Source organism: Peromyscus eremicus, chromosome 2 (genome assembly GCF_949786415.1).
Source record: "Peromyscus eremicus chromosome 2, PerEre_H2_v1, whole genome shotgun sequence".
In the NCBI taxonomy this organism is placed as follows: Eukaryota; Metazoa; Chordata; class Mammalia; order Rodentia; family Cricetidae; genus Peromyscus; species Peromyscus eremicus.
In genome coordinates, this window is record NC_081417.1 from 7,371,995 (window position 1) to 7,393,324 (window position 21,330).

At 44.8% G+C, this 21,330-nt stretch overlaps 1 protein-coding gene and 1 pseudogene across 2 annotated transcripts in view; both read left to right on the forward strand.

Moving 5' to 3' along the window:
* The first annotated feature begins 610 nt into the window (after positions 1-610).
* LOC131904453 (mitochondrial import inner membrane translocase subunit Tim8 B-like) lies at positions 611-2,786 on the forward strand (annotated as a pseudogene).
* Positions 2,787-8,805: 6,019 nt separating this feature from the next.
* Lyn (LYN proto-oncogene, Src family tyrosine kinase) overlaps positions 8,806-21,330 on the forward strand; it is a 125,087-nt gene continuing 112,562 nt past the window's right edge. For both annotated transcript variants that reach the window (XM_059253821.1, XM_059253822.1), the window contains exon 1: positions 8,806-9,064. The gene's annotated coding sequence lies outside the window, so the exon portion shown is untranslated. The remainder of the gene's footprint in view (positions 9,065-21,330) is intronic.

The following is a 21,330-nucleotide window of genomic DNA, read 5'->3' on the forward strand; positions in this document are numbered from 1 at the left end:
TTTCTCTTGATCCTCATGCTTAAAATCTATATTAAAAGCTCTGTTTCATACTGCCTTACATTGAAATTCTTTACTACGATGAAGCCAAGACTCTGACTTCACCTGGATGGAGGTCCCTAAGAGCTCAAGGGAATTTCTTCAGCTATGAGCATGGAGCAGTGTCTCTGTCCCACCACCACTGACACCAAATGAGCCCATTGCTTTTGAATTCAGCCTCACTCAAGTTTGCAGAACGTGGGAAGAAAGCAGCTGGATTGTTTCCCAGAGTATAGCATGAATGATGTCTAGTTCAGGGTGTCCTTGATCTCCTCAGAAAGACCGTCCTTAGGATTTACATTTTGTTGATGTTATGACCCTCCTCATTGCCACCAGGAAGCCCTGTTAAAGCTCTTCTTACATCATTCTAGAGTTATACTGGTCTGCATGACCAAATTCTCCCACATTGCTCCTACAAACCACACAGTCGGTTTCACCACAGCAGCAGCCCTCATTCTGGAGGCCTATTTTCTAGTGGTTCCTTTTCTCATTTTTGTGACCAAATATCTATCCAGGAGCAACTTGGGGAGGGGGAGAATTCCTTTTTATTCATGATTTGAGAGGTGTGGAAGCCATGGTGGTGGATGGTAGGAATATACGGCATCTCAGCAAACCAGGAAGCAGGGAGGGAGAGTCCTGGGGACTCAGCTGGGGACTCAACTATGTTCCTTTTCCTTCTCACTCTTTGTCAAGCCCCAGCCCATGAAATGGTGCTGACAGCTTTCAAAAGCCATCCCTCCCTCAGTTGACCATCTCTGGAAATATCCTCATGACTACAACCAGGGGTGTTCCTCACGAAAACCCTAGGCATTCCTTTATCCCATCAAGTTAATCAAGTTGACAATCACACACTTGACAAACGGATTAGAAAACTGGGTTACTTGACTGTCCCATCCCCAAGACTTGTACAGGCTTGATGTGATTCTGTATAGATGGACAAAGCCAAAGAAAACACAATTTATTCAAAACAACCTCTTCTATCACTCCTGGATCCTACAAACTGCTATCCAGATTCAAAATCATGTTAGTTTGGTCAAGATTCTTCTATTGTGAAGTAGGTAAATTAAGAACTGTCTGAAATTCTAACTTTGTGATAGATTTTTTTTCTTCTGTACCTTTGAATCTTACCTATAATCAGAACTGAAGAGTCCCTAAGTCAGAGCCAGCTACTAATTATCATGGGAGGGTACAGTTTTGGGGAGTGATATTCTTAAAGCATAACAATAAATGAATAAAACTAACAGGATTTCCGAGGAACACATACACATAAACTATTTAGATCTACAAAAAGATACACCCAGAGCCAAAGAAAACCCTAAACCCACCCTGGGAAGAACTCTGCCTTCTAGAAGGCAGTTGAGCTTCTACCAAATGCCCTGGAGGAATGGTCAAATTCTCTGTAGTTTTCTGGAGGTGGAAATAATGAATGACAAGTAACCATAATGAAGCCATGATGATCTCCATGACACTTTCCAGGGTGCAGGACATCACCAACCTATTAGTCTGACATGTTCTGGGAACATCAGCCATTGATACTCTTGTTAAGGCATATAAACATTTCCCACACAACTAGACTCTATACATTTCTGAGACACACTTCTTGTTTTACATTCAATGTGGCCATGTACAAGAATTGGTATTAAGCAAAACATGTTCGACTGGCTTTACAATTTTTCGTGGATTCAGTTGATGTCTTCTGGCAGCACAAAATCAGAAGTACTATAATATAAGATGTTAACTTTATTCAAAGATAATGTGGACTGGGAAACTGAACATTCAAGATGGGCAAATATAGACACCCATGTAGACATATACATACACACATAAAAATGTTATAAAACTGGCCAATGAAGATAAAAACAGTAAGATAAAGAGAGTAATTATCAACATTATAGCAACATCCTCATCTGGCTGTGTTCACGTGGCTGTCAACAACCTTTATTCAGAATTGAATACAAGTTGGATGTGATAACTCATGCTGATCCAGGAAGATTGTGATGAGTTTAAGGCTAGCCTAGACTACATAGTGAGATACTATCTCAAAAAAAAAAAAAAGGAAAGAGAAAATGAAGAAAGAAAGAAAGGAAGAAAGGAAGAAGGAAGGAAAGAGAGAAAGAAAGAAAGTAAGAAAGAAAGAAAGAAAGAAAGAAAGAAAGAAAGAAAGAAAGAAAGAAAGAAAGAAAGAAAAAGGAGAAAAAAGAAAAGAAAGAATCAAATACAATGCCTCTCTTGCTCCTGGTACATAGGCGGGCCTTAGAGAGTGGAAATAGGACTGCCTGAGAAGGTGGACCCATAAATGAGAGACAGCACATCAACCAGACCCCAAAAGACTCTCAGTGGCCCAACATGAAAGGTTGATATGGATAGACATGTGGTTTATGTCTGTAATTCCAGTGCCTTGGAGGCAGAGGCAGGAGATTTACAAGTTTGAGGCAATCTAGGCTATGTCATAAGACCTTGTCTCAAAAAACAACAGGCCAGTGTAGCACCCTATACCAACAATAGCCTAGTTGGATGAGGCAGACAAAGTGGAGTTTCAGTGCCTGCTGGCCGCTGAACAGCAGAAAGCTCAATTCCCAACAGAGGTGCACCACGTCATGGACCCATGTTGGGATGAGTATGTGGAGAACCTAGGGAACTGGCTAGACTCTTGTACTGAAAACTGCATCACTAGCTGTGTGGACTGCTTCGCTAACACTCTTGCCATAACTGGTCAGTTTGCACAGAATGTCCAGAAAGGAGGTCAGTAGGCTGGCCCTCAGGAGAATAACGGAAGACACAGGACTTGTTACTAAGCAGGGGGACTTCTAGTGGAGGAAAAGTTGTCTAGCTCGTGTCAGCTTATGAGCAGTCAGTTGCCAGGTCTGTTGGTGCTGGAACCTAAACAACTCGAATGTTTAAAAAGTTAATCTCTGGAATATGAAGTAAAAAAGGTAAGAGAAAGAGAATGGATAGGGTGGACACAGCTGTGTTCTTAGAATTGAAAAAGGCCAGCAGCCAGGAGGCTTGCGCTAGGTCAGGCTGAAGCTGGGAGCTGGAATTAGCAGGAGAGTTCAAGGCACAAGGCCATCCCTATAGATCTGAGAGCAGAACTCAACTCAATGGCAAGCCTTCCACCCAGACGGTAAGCTCATGCCACACTATACATAACACAACCACCCAGGAAGAGGAGGAGAATCTAGAAGCCAGTCAGGGCCAGGCATGTAGCTCAGTATTAGAAATAAAGGAAGAGGGGGAAGAAAAAGGGGGAGGAGGAAGGAGAGGAAGAGGAGGAGGTAGATGAGGAGGGAGGAAGAGCACCACAGCTCAGCACTCAGTGACAGACTACTCCTTTCTGCATCTGTGACCCCGTGTGTCTCTGCAGTACTCCTAGTCCTGCCTGAGAATGGGTTGTCATCTCTTTTACCCATGGAGTCTTTTCTCTCAATGCCTGTGTGTCAACAGACTTATCTGTCCCTTGCCCTTTCAAGGCAATAATTACTGGAGCTACATCTTCCAGCAGGAATCAAGTGTCTCTCCATGTTTTAAGATCAAAGTGCAGACCTCTGGCTCCTGTGTCTGCCTCCAGAGAGCACCAGCCTCTTCCAATGCCAGCTTCCTGCATGACTCCTGTTTCATCCAATTGCTTTCATAGTGCCAAAGCCTTCTGATTAAACTACACTGGGAAGCTGCTCTGAAAACTGGATGATTTTTGTGCTTTCTCCTTGATTCTTGTCATTTAGGTTTCAAAATCCCTTCTACTTTATTTAACTGACAATCTAATTTCTTTAAGCTCTTTTTATTCAAGGATTATCAGAATGCTCATATTTAGTGGGTAAAAGTTTGGTGAAAAATGGAAAAGTTATACTATCAAAGCCCCTCTCTGAAAGAAAGAAATTAATTGATCCATTTAACCAAGTGATCAACGTTAGCCTTACTAGTGCAGGGAGAGATGGAGATATAGGCCCTTTGTACCTCCTGATGCCCTCTTTACTGAGACAAATAAAAAACACTTTATGACAGAGGTCCCCTGCCAAAAAGATGTCACCTGAATGGTGAGGGAATACGAAGCTCAGAGAGAATTCTACAAAATAACTGATGCTTGTGTTTGCCTACAGATGGTTGTGAGTCACCATGTGGGTTTTGGGAACCAAGCCTGGGTCTTCTGCAAAAACAGCTAGAGCTCTTTTTTTTTTTTTTTTAGAATTCTTGGGAATACTGATTTTATTTTCCCTGAATATTAGAGTCACATGTCATGAATTTGAAAGAACGGGTACATTTACCTTTCCCCGCAATCTGTCGTACAATTCTAAACTATACCATCGTTCCTGAATAAACATACTTTAAATTTTTAAAAAAAAATGAAGAAAAAGGAAGGATAAGCATGTCTATAGACAGAAAGAAGAGACAAGATCTTGATTTATTTTTGTCTCCTTAACATAACCTAGAGTCACTTGGAAAGAGGCAACCACAGTTGAGAATTGTCTCAATCAGACTGGCCTGTGACCATGTCTGTAAGAAATTTTCTTGATTGACAATCAATATGGTAGGGTCCAGCCCACTGTGGGTCAATGGCCCTGGTATGTATAATCTGCCTGCCTGCCTGCTTGCCTGTCTGCCTGTGTGTCTGTCTGTCTGTCTATCCATCCATCCATCCATCCATCCATCCATCCATCCACCTACCTACCTACCTACCTACCTACCTACCTACCTACCTACCTACCTACCTACCTACCTACGTATCTGTAGAGAGAGGTATTTCTCCATAGTTCCTGCTTCAGTTCCCACCCTTGCCTCTTGGAATGATGGATTGTGATGTGTAAGTGTAATCCAGATAAATTCTTTTCTCCTCTAAGTTGCTTTTGGTCATGTTGTTTGTCACAAAAACAGAAAGCAAACTAGAACAGAAGATAACATGGAGACGCTAAGGATCGCTCTCATAAAAGCAGTTCTCAGCCAGTGCTCTTAACTGAGGTTCCTCTACAGCCCCAGGCATCTTATTTTAGGAAATTCAGGGTGAAAGATTTAGAGAGCAAAGGATTATTGTTCCTGGAGCTGTCAGATAACAGGATATTTTATATGCAAAAAGATTGATTGATAGAAGATGGATGAGAGAGGAGAGCGCTAATGAACAAAAGTATGGTTAAACATTATAGGAGAATTAGGCAAAAAATATATGGTGATTCTTTGTGTTCCCTTAGATACTTTCCTGTAATTCTGAAATAATGTCTATATGGAAACTAAAACGTGTTTCTAGAGACCAGAAGTCTGCTTAGAAACTATGTTTGGCTTTGTAGAATTTGAACTGAGGATAAGGCAGATACCAAAGTTGTGGAGCCAGCTTGATAGGAGAGGAGAAGGGGGCATCCACACTGAAGACCTGAGGGAAGGACATGGGGGGAGGGTGGCTGGAGCTGCCCTCCCTCAGAAGGAACAGAAAATGGTCACACTGATTCTTACCTTCCAGACAGTACCGGGTAGACTTTAAAAACCTCTAATCTGACTGTATGAGGCAATTTTTAATGTGTAGTTCACTGTTTTGTTCTAGTTACCGTGCAGCACATTTCCGTGTGTCATCATATGACAGATTAACTTTAATAAGATTCAAACTATAATTATGTTAGTGGTGTCATAATCATTACTATGTGGCTCAGTTTTAACAACATATTGTTTAGGTTGTTTGTTCCTTCGTAATGTCAGACTAACATGGTTTGGAGCTGGATTTCTCACTGTTTGCTTTGGGAAACTGAGCAAGGCTGGGGCTTACTAGGGCTTTGCTTTGTCTGTGGCATCTCAGGCTGAGAAAGTGACTTAATAGAAAGCTTCGATGTCATCCACAGAACAGGGTTCAAATTCAATCCACCCACTTTACAGAGGGAGTTGGAACAAGTTGCCTACCCATGTTGAGCCTTTCTTACCTACACAGTGTAAAAACCAGGATGTAGTTGTGAGGGTTGAGTAGGAGGTTCACTGAAGAACCTACCTGGTCTTTTGGTTACCACAAAGGGATCACTAGTCACCTTCCTTCCAGAGAACCTGGATGAACCAATACTCATTTCCCTTGTAAAATTCTACTGCACCATTCCAGCCAAGCGAGCCTTCTCTTCTTTGTAGCACTTTGCCCAAACCAGCAGGTTTTATGCCAGTTTTACCCACACTGCAAACGAGCGACTTGCGTTTGGCGAGTCTCTCTCAGGAGTTCCCAATGGCGGCTGATTACTAGAGCGATCTGGGGAGCTTGAGAACTGTTGGATTTCCCCTCCAGAGACTGACTTGACTGGTCTGTGTAAGTCTGGCCACAGGGATACTGTGACCAGTAACACGACTTCAGCTTGTCACTGCTCCTCTGTGGTAGTGCCACGTGGGTCACGTGGGTCTCTGGCCAGGCTTACAGGAGTCAAGGGAAGCTTTGTGTCCACTCTGCCTCTTCTCACAAAAGTCGACCAGGAGCTTGTGCAAAGAGTTTATAAGAGTGCCCATGTTGGGCTCAGAAATCTAGACCTCTGGAGGAAGATTCCCAGGAGAGTGGAAAGAGCACCAGTGACAGTCAATGCCAAGTAATTTTGGCTATTCTTGTTTGCCATTAGCCAAGACTTCAAAGGTTCAGTGTAAGAGTGCTACTGCTTAGGGCCAATGTATTGAAGAGGTCGTTCAAAAATGCCCAGGACGTGGATTCTCAGGTGGTGAGTTCTTCTAGACAGTGGCTCTCAACCTTCCTCATGCTGTGACCCGTTAATACAATTCCCCATGTTGTGGTGACCCCCAACCATAAAATTATTTTTGATGCTACCTTATAACTGTAATTTTGCTACTGTTTTGAATCATAATGTAAATATCTGTGTTTTCTGATGGTCTTAAGGTGACCTCTTTGAAAGGGCCGTTTGACCCCTAAAGGGTTTGTGACCCACAGTTTGAGAACCCCTGCTCCATAGGCTACCTGACAGATAACAGCTCATATGCACAGCAGATTCCCAGGGTAACCCCTTGGCTACTCTTCAGCAGGAAAGTGACGGTAGCCATGTTCATTGCAGGAATAATCATCCTCCTACTGTTTCCTTTTAACGAGGTATAGTCACCTGTGGCTTAGTGACGGAGACAGTCTGAGAAGTGTGCTCTTATGTGATTTTTGTCTTTGTGTGGACATCGTAGGGTACACTCACTTAACCCTAAGTGCTCCAGGTCTCTCACTTTGTGTCCTTCTGGATGCAGTCAGGAGTCATATAAACAACATAAGGCTGCTACTGACTAGCCTTGAGCACACTGCTCTACAGTAAAGCCTTTGGAAGTAAAATGGGTAGCTTTAAAATAGAGGTATACCATTCCAAATCACAAGCCATGGTCATTGTTCACATTGTCAGTTCTCTGTGGTGTACATAATCTATGTGCTGTGCTGCCATGTGACAGGCACCAGCATCCCCACACACGCTGTAGCGCTGCCTCGTACTGCCACACCGTGAGAGCTGTGACAGCTGCGATACCGTAGAGATTTTCTCAGCTCCATTATAAATCTCTGGCACCATCTTCATCTTTGTAGTCACTGGTTGACTGAAAAATGGATGTGCCCAGTGGTGGTGGCCCAAAACTTTAATCCCAGCACTTGGGAGGCAGAGACAGGCAAATCTCTGAGTTTGAGGTCAGCCTGGTCTACAGAACAAGTTCCAGGACAGCCAGTAATACAAGGAGAAACCCTGTCTTGAAACACAAAAAACCAAACCAAACCAAAAAAATGTGATGCATCATTATGTTTGCAAGTGTCAGTCCTCCTCCGTTAGTAACAAATGACAGGTGTACTGGACTTTGTTACAAGGTGGCTGCTCTGACCTGCTGGAGTGCAATCGGGGGAGACAGTTATCCACGCTGCAAATACAAAAAAGCGAGTGTTTAGAGCCATGTCTGCTTCCCATCTGCACCCAACTATTAATACACAAAGTCTCCTACAGTGTTCACACTTTTCTTTGTTAATTCTACGAGGTATTGCGGTGTCAGGATCTGGGGAAACAGAAGTCAGATTAGCATAAATGAGTATCATAGTGACTGAGGCTAATTGTGTACCTTGGTTCAGTAAGAGGCATTTATCAAGTCGAAGCTTTGTTTGAACACGCAGTCCTGCAACAAGCACTGGTTAGGCACCCACTGAACGCAAGCATTGTGTACAGTGCTTGTGGACAAGCGTTTGTAGGAATGCATTAACAGCCACCATGGCCGATTGCTAATAAGTGTGAGCCCGCTACAACAGGCAGTTCTTGCAAAGTAGTCTTCCTTAGCTCCATTTTCCTGGAGAAAGGGAGACTTTCAGCGATTCCCAGGCCATTTAGCTCCACAGCTAGTCCCTACTCATTCCAGTGAAACCTTGCGCAAACCCAGTGTACTAAAGAATTTGCTCTGTTTTGATTATTAAGGTAAAGAGCCCCCAGCATCAACTCTCTGGTACCCTTTTCTCTGTGGAAAGCTCCAAACACCGCACTGATCAGAGCCTGCAGCCTCTGCTCCTAGGCGCACACCACTTATGGCACGTTGAGAAGTTGGGTCGGAAGGAAAGGCAAAGCGGTGTGGAAGTTTTCGCGACTTCTGAGGACCCCCGGATCTTCCCAAGGAAGAATGCTGGTTCCTAGGCTGCCCCTACTCTCCCAACTTGCATGCTGTGTCTCCAAAGTCTGTTTGCTTGCAAAACCCTGTGCGATGGCCACACCAAATACCAAACCTTGGACAGGAACCAAACGGTCACTTCCCCGCCCTCCCAGCACAGTATGCAAATCCGAGCACCAGGAAGTAGCTGGGACCTCTTGGCCGAGCTCAACGACAGCCAGTTCCTCTCCCACCGAGCCGGGCCGGGTGCCTCCCTGCTGACTGACGCTCTGCAGCTGAATAGCCTGCTGCAGGCCGGGCACTGTCCCCGCGCAGTGTACCCGCAAGCGCCGGCCACGCGTCCTGCTACCCGGGCCGGCCGCTGCTTCTCAGGCGGGCCCCGCAGGGCCGTCCCGTCCCGTGCACCGCTTTGAACTGAAGTCACCGTGGAGTTCCGCCGCCCCGAAACTTTCACCGCGAGCGAGTGAGTCGGGGGCTTGAGCGCGGGGTGGGCGCGTCGGGTGGACCGAAGACTGGGCCACTGCCGGAGCACAGGTCGCTTGCTTGGCTAGGGACCCGGAGATTCGGCGCAGCAACCGCAGCGGCAGCAAAGGTCGTGCGCCGTTTCTTGCCGGCGCTTACCCCGGGTGGTGTGAGCATTCAGATGCCTCCAGCCCGGAGTGACTGTGACTCGCCCGGGCGGTCGAGCGGGGACGCGGGGGCGGCGGCTCCGCAGGTGTCCGCAGCGGAGCGGCGCGGGGGCGTAGTGGGAGGTGCGCACAGGGTGGGCGTCCCTGAGTCGCTGACGTGGGCCACCTGCCGGCCGGCTCCAGCTTCTCTTCCGTGACAGCGAAGCCTCAGTCCACTAAGAAAGGAGCGCGGCGGAGACTCGGGAGTGGGTCACCTGGGATGCAGTGGTCGTCCCGCAAGACCCTGGGTCCCCAGGGATGAGAACGGGGGTTGGCCTCGGCCCTCTCTAAGGCTAACTGTTGGCTGAGGTCCCTGGTGACTCGGGGCAAGGCGGTGACGTCCAGCAGCTAATGCGGAGGCTGGAGCTCGACCTCCCGCGGAGCCGGGCTTCTCTCTGGCGGCAACAGAGCAGTCCGACGCCTTGGCCAAGAGGAAGCTAGAGTTATTTTAAGAATTCAGGGATGCCTTTCTTTCGGGCTGGGGGAAGGGTGTATGCGACAGTTCCCACTGGCTTGCCTTATCTTGGCTGGTTGTAGTGGCTTCCCCATGCTGTTTATGTAGTATTTTTTCCTATAGTCCCGCTACTCTAGGCGCTTGTGGTTGTCTCTTCGCTTCCTTGAATATCCATGTTTGTGTTAATTATGCCAATCCTCTCAACATCCTTGCCACTCAGAATGCAGGTGGAAATCTAGGCCATGCAGTCCCGCAGCTGTGTGTGACTGCGGATTATTGAAGTTCCCAGTTTGGGTTTCTTCGTTAATGCAGAATGAACCTATCGGATGGGTTTAGTACACTGAAAGTCCTGGGACATATGCCGCATTATGTAAGTGTTACTTGGTACAACTGATACTCTACGAAAACGAAGGTCCTTGGTTGGGAATTGGCAGTTGGTGATTTTAAACCTGAGACCACAAGTCAGAGTGAGCCATTTGACTTGAAAAAAATCTGCTTAATAAAGACCTGAAAGGTGTGCTGTCCCGCAGGTTCCTCTGATTCCCTCATTCCAAGGAGAGGCCCTAAGACCTCGCACGGAAGGCATGGACTCCTGCTTTGCTCCTGAAGCTCAGCCCGCTGTAGGGTGTTTTCTCTGTGCAATCAACACCCATAGCACATGTTAGGGAAACAGGCTCTGCCCTTTGGGGTACAGGAGCCTCTCTAGCCCTTCTTAAGTGAGGGGAAGCCTTCCCCTAAGACTGCTTATCCAGGTTCTCATTTGGAGCTAAGCAGGGTGATTTGGGGGCATTTGTTGTTTTTTTGTTTTGCTTTTGTTTTTTAAAATTGGCTCACAAGAGCCCTTGGTGATTGAGCCTCTTGGGCTGTGAGTGTGGTTACCTTCTGAGCCAGGAAGAGGCCAGCAGATGTGAAGGAAGAGAGGTCAGTGTCCAGGAATCCTGAACTGTGGTATAGGACCATTTGCCAGAGCTGAAATTTTGGAACACCCACTTGGGCTGTGTATTGAGTCAGTGTTTCCTCATGGCAGCAGCAGTTATATTGGGGTATTGTCCATGTTTATACACTGTCCACGCTGACGTTGACAGAGCCATGCCATCAGCTTTATCTCTTCTGCTCAAAAGGAAGGCCGGGTGCCTGGTGCTTGACAGGTGCTCAGTGGAGCTTGCTTGGAAGGAGGAAGGAAGGTGTGCCTATTGGACACCCTGAGCTGTAGGCTTCTGGCCCCTGTCTTGGTTTCTGTAACAGGGTGGGAGGACACTGTCAAGTAGCACCACAGCCCAGATGGAAATGCCTGTTCAAGACTGTTCTCTGTCTTTGGAGGAGGTCTTGATGTGTAGTAAGACAGTTTCTGTGGAGGCAGTCACCCTTCTTTATCTTTCGGTGCTTTTAATACCCCCCCCACACACACACTGCTAGTGGCTTCCTTTCAGCAGAAAAAATGGTTGGGCACAGCTTTGCAGATCTGTGACTTTGAAGACCTCTTTGTTCCTCCAGTGTGTGTTCAGAAATAAATCACAGAAGCATCTAATAGAGTTTGTTCCCATAGAGATGTCCTTTAGCAAAATGAAACCATATGATCATATATAAACCTACACTGATTTCGTAATCAGAATACAATATGCACACACACACAGTGTAAGATGTTGTTACATCTCACTGGGACCAACGATCCCTAGGATGCATAGATTAATACAACATTGAAGGGCCACCACAATCAGTAGGACATTAGCCAGTGATACGCTGGCAATGAAACCAGCCTAGAGCCTTTTTGAGCAGTTTTTAGCAATGAAGATAATCCTCTGTGCGTGTGCGTGTGCGTGTGCGTGTGCGTGTGCGTGTGTGTGTGTGTGTGTGTGTGTGTGTGTGTGACTTCAGAAGCCTCCTCATTGCTAACTTCATCTGGACTCCTCATGATTCCCTAGCAGTAGGCAAGGGACAGATACAAAATGAGATTCAGGGACTTGTCTGAGGTTGGAAGGTTAAATGGTCCTTGGATATTATAGGTATGTTTTCTGACTGTTCCTACTTTGCAGTAGCCAATTACTTATAATAAATTTATTATTTAGTACAAGTTTGAGAAAGAGAATTACAGAGTAATTTTACTTATTTGGTGGTTGTCTGAACTAAGTATGGGGGTTTGTAGGCGTGAATCTCCAGGAAGCCATCTCCTGTATTTTCTGCAGTTTTCTCTTTGGTGTGGATAATCCATAATAACTGCTAAGGTAACACCCATACGTCTGCTGGAACAGCCTTGCTTATGACACTTACTAGTTAGCCAGGCATGTCCAAGGACTAACTGTCAAAAGACTTGCGGCCCCTTTGCTAGAAGTCCCTTGTCCATGAGCTCTGCCAGCTCTACATAACTGTTATAACAAGAGCATCATTCACGATGGTGATAGACACCTCTAGGACCCGTGTAGAAGGCCTGGTTTCCTGAGTGCTGGCTGGCCCAGGGTTCATCTTGCTATAGTCATTGCTTCCTAGTTTTGAAGGCTAATAACGAAGAGAAGGAAATGGAAGAGGAAGTTTCTTTTCCAGTCAGAAATACTGAAATATTTCTACAGCTGCCCAGTTTCCTGATGCTTAGATTGTGCAATTTTGAGTAAACTCTGTCATCATTTCCAACATTTAAGTTCCCATTTAAGGGAAAACGCTCAAATGTAGAAAATGGGGTGTTAACTGAGGGGTGAGAAAGTTTGTGACAGACTAGAGTCAAGAGTTAGACCTTCTCTCCCCTTTGTCTTGATTATATAGAAGGACTTTCCTGTAATGTTGAATAACAAGCTTATATAATTACATCAAATTCTATCAAGTACAGTCTACGGCAGCCTTAGTTCTTTATTCTTTGTGCTTTTTTTCCTTTTTATTCTGGCTTTCACTTTCCCTTCTTACAGGTTAAGCCATTGAATTTGCTTGTTGGCCATGAAACTGTTTCTTGAAAGTTGAGTTACAGTCAGGACAGTTCTCTGCAAGTTCCATTGACTTCACTGTCCCATCAACCTGCGATGCCTTTGCAGTGTGGCTCCTTCGTCGTACAAAGACACCCTCCTCCTTGTCACTGGTCGGATGCTAATCGGCCAGTTATGGAGAGAAATTATATTTGTCCTCATTATTGTACCCACAGTCACTGTTCAAAAGCCTACGATCCCTAAATGGTGTCCTATAAAACCACATAGATGCTAAAATCACAGTCATTTATTTTGTTTTTGGTCTCAAATGTCCCAGGCTTGTCAAAAAAAAAAAAAACCTCACTATGAAGCTGAGGATGACCTTGAACTCCTGATAAAGCTTGCCTCTTCTTAAATGCTGGGATTATAGGTGTGTGCCACCATGCCTGGCTCGCTCACACATCAGTTTGAGAAGCAGTTTCCTAAATGTCTCATTGACCAAGGAGGAGCCTTCCTATATGTGTAGCCTGGACTGTTTTTTAGTTTGTTATATTTTCTTTCCTACACTGTATATTTCAAAGTCATTATTGCCTTTTGTGTCCAATCTCAACTTTGTGTGAGAGCTAACATTTCCCTTGCCACCTCTCTGACTCCAGGCCACACTGATTGGAAGCTCCTCTTGAACACACCTCCTATGGTTTCCTCCTTTCTGTGTACTAATAAAACATTTTGTGGGAGGCTATACCACCTTGGAGCGGCCACTCTTGAGTGCTGAGAGTCCACAGGGAGACTGCAGAGGTGGACCAGCCCTGATGGCTGTGTGGTATTTGGTTTAAGTGGGTGCCCCTCTCTTCTTGTAAGTGTTAACTCCCACGGGGCAGAGGGAATGGAGAAACTGGTCTCTGAGAGGCTCTCTGGAGAGACGGGACCACTTCTGCTTTCCACGGGAAAGCTGTGTAGCTGAGAGCAGAACTCAGCCACAGGGAGAAGGCCCAAAGGAAGTGATACCCCCCACGCCCTGCACACTCTGGTCATTTGTGGGCCCCTCCCTTCAAATCACCCAGAATTCTTTTCCTGCAGGGTTCCTTTTACCACCCCTGCTTGGTCTGCAGATTCACAGTCAATTTTCCCTGGAGAGAGAGACAGAGGGATGGAGGGAGGAAGGGAGGGAAGAAAAGGGAGAGAAAGGGGACATGTGGAGGAGGAAGGTTGTAGACTCTCCTCAGGCAAAGGCCTCCAGCAGGAAGTTGTATATTTGGAAATACACAGTCTTGATTTTTCCAGCCCCAGAAAGATGTATGTTTTGAAATTTCCCCTGGTGGAAACTCAAAATAAGATTTCATAATCTTTAAATGGTCGCACAATATGCTGTCTTGACTATAGTAGTTTAGGGCTGTTTTTAAAGCACCTGAATTATAATTAAACTCTTGAAATACAGCTGTGACGGTCAGACCTCCACAAGCACAATGTGCCTTAGAAACACGTTTTACTTATGCCCATAGCATGCAAAAACAAGTGGGCAGACAAAAAAAGACACCAAAATCGGACTAAGGAGCCTTCCTTTGTATCGGGACGATTGGGAGTCCTGAGTCATATTGGGGAACTCTGTCGGGCTGCAAGTCAGCAGACGTGAGCTTGGGCCTCACTAGAAATTTATTAAAGAAACACAAATGCCGCTGAGTGGGGTGGTACAGGCCTGTGGCACCATCTGCCCAAGAGGCTGAGGTAGAAGGGTCATTCAAGCTCTGGAGTTTGGGGCCAACCTGATCAAAACAGCGCTATCCCATTTAAAAACCAAACCAAACCCCAACAATTCAAATACAAATTAAGAGACATCTATCCATGCAATGGAATAACTTGTAAATGCCTCCAAAATTGCATTTGATTATACTTCCTAATATGGCAAAGTTTTTTTTTCCTTATCATGGGTTTTTATGTGTTCGGACGTGTGTGGAGGTGTGAGGTTCTACATCATTCTTTTGCAGCAGGGTCTCTCTCAGGCTAACCCAGAGCTCACTAGTACAGCTAGTCTTGCTAGCCAGCTTCCTCCAGAATCCTGTCTCTGGGTTGCAAGTGCTTGACTGTGGAGCCGCCTCCTGAGCCCGAAGTGCTTTGTAAAAGCTGAATACAACTGGAGAATGATGGGAGTGGGGGACAGCCTCCCCAGGGAAGAGCCCCCAGTTGTTTATGCAATACCAAGTGGTCCACCCCGAGATCACATGCTTACAGGTAACATTATACAGACTGAGCAGGTTATAGGTATGTGTTTAAGAATATACACGCCGGCACACACGCACGCACTCACGCATGCTTGCACGCACACAACAATTAAAGAAAAAGAGGCCAGGAATTTGAGAAACAGCAAGGCGTGTTAGGCAAGACAGAATGCATGTTAGGCATGGAAGGGAGAAAGGGGAAGAGAGAAATGATATAATTATATTATAATTCCAAAAATATAATAATTATAAAAATAATTAATCTTAAACATTTTTAACTGATATATTAAAATTGTTTACATTGTGGAGTGCCTGTAATATTTTAATACATGTCTACGTTCCATAACGTTTAAATCAGAATAAATCTGTCCCTGCCACAATTTGCATTAGGAATGTTTTCCAAAGTACTTTGTGCTTAAGGTTTCACTCCCGCTGTGTGGAGGAAGTGGGGATTCCCAGAGGAGGACCTCATGGGAGGTCTTCAGGTCATTTTGCTGCTCTCTTAGAAGCCACAGTGTGTTCTCAGGCCTTCTCTCTTCCTCTGCTTTATTTCATAGTGATGAGATGAGTGTGTTATCTGTACCACATGCGTCAACCACAATGTACCTCTTTGTCAGAGGCCCAACGCATAGGGGCGATGGGTCATGGGCTATGCCACTCAGATCTGATGCCAAAGTAAAATGCTTCCTTTCATAAAAACATAAATAAATAAAACAGCTAAATACAAACTGAAAGGTAAGATGATAGCATTCTTGAAATAATACTCATAGGTGGGAAATACCAGTTGTAAGATCTGCATATCAATTTTTTTATTCTAAAGTCTTAATATTTTATTTTCCTGGGGGATGGATGGATGCTGATTTGTTTACTTACTTACTGTGGTTCTGGGAATTAAATCTAGGGCCTTGTGTGTACTAAGCAAGCATTCTGCCACCCACCAATCACTCCCAACTCTCACCTTTATCTTATACATTTATTTATTTACTTATTGTACGACACTGGCAAGGCACTCTACCACCAGGCCTAATTTTTATCCTTTTGAAACACTCAGAGGTGAGTATTTTCCTCACTCCAGAACATTCCTCTCACAAAGGATCTCCTTCATCCCTCTCCAGAGGAGGAGAAGAGGAAACCAAGAAAACCCCCGGTGCAGAGCCCTGGTTCCTGCCCGGGGATGTGAAATGCCCGGGATGCTGTTAAACGCCACGGTTGTCGGCCAAGAACACACGGTAGCCTTGTGTGTTGTAGGCTCCATTGTCCTGTCAGCATACAGTGGGAAAACAAGGCTGGCCGAGGAGCTCTTTCATGACAAGACAGCAGTACAAGTACCCGAGTCAAGATGACTGGAAACCCTCCCAATAAGCTCATTTTGGATTAAAAATATACTATTTTGAAACAGTGTCTCTCTAAGTTGTCCAGGCTGGCCTTGAATTCTTTTTAACAGAATACATATATTTTTGAGCTAAAAAACGGCAGTAAAAGAATGATGGAATGAAGACAGAGTGGCCGCAGAAGGCAGGTAGGACAGTCAGGGAACTTTGGAGCTATAGGGGCCTGCAGGCTGCTCATAAGGATGTTGCTGTTGTCCTGAGTGATCTGTGGATAACTGGTTCCAGAGTCTCTCAAGGATATGTTTGTGTGTGACCTCACATGTTCTCTCGTGTTCACTGAACCATCTCTAGATTACTTATGATGCCTAAAACAATATAAAAACAATGTAAATACTTGTTAGACTGTATTGTTTAGGGAATAATATCAAAAAAGTCCATACATGTTCAACAGTGACACATTTTGTGAATATTTTTTTTATTTTTTGTCGGTGGTTGGCTGAATCTGCAGATGCCAAATCCATGGATACCAAGGGCCAAAAGTAATTGTAAACTGCATCCCAGAAATGTAAATAAAGAATGCTTCCTCCTTCTCCCCCTTCCTTCCCTCCCTCCCTCTTCCTTCCGCTCTTTGTTTTTTCTTTCTTTATTGGAGACAAAGTCATACTAGGTACTGTAGGCTGGCCTTTAAGTTGCAGTCCTCCTGCCTCAGTCCTTCTGGGTGCCAGGGATATAGGTTTGTACCATCATGTCCTGCTTTAAAAACAGTCTTTACTTATTTTTATTTTTTGATACTTATCTTGGTATATATCTCAAGCTAACCTTGAACTTGCTCTGTAGCCCAGGCTGACCTAAAACTCATTGTCCTTCCTGCCTTGGCCTCCTGAGTTCTGGGTTTATTTTTTATTTATTTTATTTATTTTTTAAATAATTCATTTATTTTTATTTTATGTGCATTGGTGTTTTGCTTGCTTGTATGTCTGCATAAGCATGTCAGATCTTGTAGTTACAGACAGTTGTGAGCTGCCATGGGGGTGCTGGGAATTGAACCTATGTCCTCTGGAAGAGCAGACAGTGCTCCTGCTGAGCGGTCTCTCCAGCCCCCAAGTTCTGGGAGTGTGTGTGTGTGTGTGTGTGTGTGTGTGTGTGTGTGTGTGTGTGATCATGATTGGCCAGAGTATTTCCTTAGAGAGATCAGTTTAGCTAACTTTTCTGGAGTACCTCTTGGGAGTTTAGCCAGTGTTGATGGAAATCCAAAAGGAAGAGGGCCAGATGCCAGGAGGAAGGCAAACTATAAATGCTCAGGATTGGATCCTGAGGGAACAATACTCCAGCTCTCTCACCAGACCTTGTTCTAGAATCTGTAATAAGGCTTGACAGGTAGGCTTGGAGAGCCACTGAAGTAAGGAGCTTCACGCTTGCCACCAGCACGCAGAGCACTGTGAGGTGTCTATGACACAGGATCAAAGGCACCAAGCACACTTTCGTAACTTTGAAGAGTATTCCACAGAAGTTTGTTTGAAACTAGAAAATATTATCCATTGCTGCTTCTTGTGAATAGTAGGCTTCTTCTGGACTCAGGGCAAGTGGATATATGGTAGCCCCCAACCACTCTAAGTAATTTTGACTTTGCCCAAATGTGTTACAAGCCAGATCTGAGGTTCAGAGCAGTCATTAGTCTTTATCTTTTGATTTAAAGGAGAGAATGTTGTGATGTGACAATTTGAGACCAGTCCTGTGATTTACAGCTTACTAAAATTACCGTAGCTGTAAATTACCGTATTTAGTTAAAACCAAGCAAGTATTTGCATAATTAGGTGTAGTGTATTGAGCGCCCTTCACAACCACTATCTGTGAGGTTCTGTTCGTTTTCAAATGCGTTGATTACCCTCGGGCTGTGATCTTAACCCTTCCTAGCTGTGGGTTGCAGGAAACTTATGTTAAACCTTCAAGGCTGGTGGCGAGGGGTCCAGGTTGTGATAGATTTTAAACTGGCTTTAAAGCATAGGGCGAATGGTAATAAGTGTTATTGAAACAGGACAAAAGTTGCTCAGGATGGTTACTCAAAAACAAAAACAAAAGAGAACAAAACCAGGCAGAAAATAAACGGATGGCCAGGATATAGAGAAGTGGGAGTCCTTATGTATTGATATTGGGCAAGTAAAATGGGGCAGACGCTTAGGACAGTTCCTCAAGAAAGGATGCAACAATCCCACTTTTGGGTGTACACCCAAAAGGGTGAAAGTGGGGTGCCTGAGAGATGTATGCCCACCCATGTTCATTTCAGGGTAACTCAGAATAACCAAGGAACAAAGGGAAGTGTATGTATAGCAGGTTATCCAGCCTGAAAGGGAAGGACTTTCTGGCCCTTGATACAACATAAAGGAACTCTAAGGATGTTATGCAGAGTGAAACAGGCCAGCTACCAAAGGAAAAATACCGTGTGATTGCTCTTACATCCCTAGACTAGTCAACCCATGGTGACGAGAAATAGGACAGTAGCTTCCAGGGGCTGTGAGGAGGTGGGATGGGGAAACGTTGTTTAATGGGCACAAGGCTTCAGTTTTTCAACATGGAAAGGGTTCTGAAAATGGACGGTAGCAATGGCTGTGCCATTGAGTTATAGCCTTATTCAGAGGTGAATTTTATGCTATGTATATTTTTGCTAAAATTCTAAATACCAATTTTTAAAAGTTGATGAGCAGAAATATGGACAGAGAGTGAACTTAGGATATGTCATTGAGTTTGATAAATCACCTTCTTTAGACTTGGGCTTGCCTATCAAGTTGGCTGGTGTGCCTTCTTTTGGTGAGTGCCTTAGGGTTTCTATTGCTTTGCTAAAAAATCATGACCAAAAGTAACTCAGGGAGGAAAGGGTTTATTTCACTGTATGCTTCCAAATCACAGTGCATCATCAAAGGAAGTTAGAGCAGGAACTCAAGGCAGGAACTGAAGCAGAGGCCATGGAGGAGCAGTGTTTACTGGCTTGCTCGCCGTGGCTTGATCAGCCCTGCTTTCTCATGCTATGCAGGACTACTTGCCCAGGGATGTCACTGCCCACAGTGAACTGGACCCTCCCATACCAATCATTAATCAAGGTAAGGCCCTCACAGACTTGTCTACAACCAATGTTTTGGGGGCATTTTCTCAAAAGTCCCTCTTTCCAGATATGTCTTGGCTTGTGCCAAGTTGACAAAAACCAGCCAGCACAGTGGGATGATTGACAGGGGCTTTCATCCTCTCACTCAATGCAAGACCCTGCAGATTTCTGTATGACAAAGTAGTATACTAGCAGTGAGGACAGAGGGGCATGATAATGAGGAAGTTCACCACAGTAGAGCCTGTACATTAGGAGGTAAGGAGGAAGGTTCTTTCTTTTCTTTTTTTTTAAAATAATCCATCCTGCCTGCAGGGATCCCACCTGTGGAACAGAGTCTCATCCTTAGAGGTTTGCCCTTCATTGCCCTATAGAACCTTTAGAGTTCATTGGGTTAATGGCCCCTAAAGGTACTTTCTGACCTAATGAGACTGCTCTTTCTAGCCATGTTCTCAATGATTCCATTTCTCCCTTTCTGGGGAATGGAACCCAGGGCCTGTGCAAACTAGGTAAGCATTCTACTACTAAACAACATCCGCAGCTTGAAAGGATGTAATATTCATACTTATTATTTATTTGTGGATGTGTGTGTGGAAGGGTGCATCGGGATGGGTTCATGTGCACATCTGTGTACATATGGAGGTCAGAGGTAGATGCCAGTGCCTTTCTCAGTCATTTTTCCATGAACCTGGAGCTCATAGCTTCTGCTAGACTGGCTTGTCACTGGGCCCCAAGGGTCTGCTTGTCTCTGTCTTCTCAGCATTGAGGTTACAGGCAGGTGCCACATCACCTGGCTTTTCCCACGGTGCTGGGGATATGAACTCAGATTCTTAGCGATATACAGAAAGACATCTCTCCAGCCCCTTGAAAGGCTATTTCTGTTGGAGGTCTTCCTATAAACTTCATTGGTGGTGGTGGTGGGGTCTTATGTTTTCCATGGTGGAGTATCTTGTGTTAAGTGACACTGTGTAGACACGTACAGAAGGAGATTCTAGTGCAGTGCATGCTTTGGTGCAACGATGATCTGACTCAAAAGCAGCCATGCTGGCATGGGGCTGTCCATCTGCACACATGGGGCTGCACATCCACCACAGTGCTGTCTCAAATCACCCACCTCCCTGCTTCTTCCACTTTCAGTTCAGTTTCTAAGGCAGGTAGAATTTATAACAACACAGTGTAAGGAACTGAAAAGCAAAGAAAGCCAGTTGGTCTCACAAACAAACAGATTTTCATGCTGTGTGCCTGGCTGACTTCAGTATCTCCGCATGTTGGGCTTATTGCCATTGTTGGGGAGAGTCAATTCTTGCCCTGCTATACAACCTGGCTACGCGGTTGCTGTATTTCTCACACTTGAGTTTGATCCGAGCCTTATTTAAATGCCTTTTATTTATCCATCAACTAGTAAAGTTAGTTGGCATCAGTGATGTACAGGTTATTTTCCTACTCAGTCCTCACAGTGAAGCTAATTTCTAAATGCAGATGTGCGGGTGTGACCGGATGGTTTCTACTGACTCAATGCCATCAGGCGTCCTGTGAATGACACAGTGCCAGTGTCTGCACCAGCCTTTGAAGCTCTGTGGATTCAGTGACTCTCTTCTGAGGTTAAATCGGACCCATCTTCTGATGTCAAGGAACACAGAATCTTCATTACTGGCTGTTCAGTTTCTATGTGAGCTACTTTGCATATTGGAGTTTGTTGGGAGAGAAGCATAATTTGACCTGTGGAATTTGTTAATCCATGAAGCTGTGCTTTATTTATTCATCCTTCAGAAAACATTTCTTGGATGCTCAGTGCTCATGAATATGCATGTGATGGGCTGGCAGTTATAGCCACTAGTTCTCAAAAGCAGAGTTGTTCCATATATAAAGCCAGGCCTCCACACCCTTCCTTCTGTATCTTCAGTTGTAATCAAATTTGAATTGAAAATAGTTTTTAAATTTTATACTGGTACAAGCAACTACAGATCTTTTGGTGGTTATTACCTGAACAATACAACATGACAGCTACTTACACAGTATTACGTATCTTAAATAATCCAGAGACGATCTAAAGCACAGAGGAAATGTGCATAGGTTAT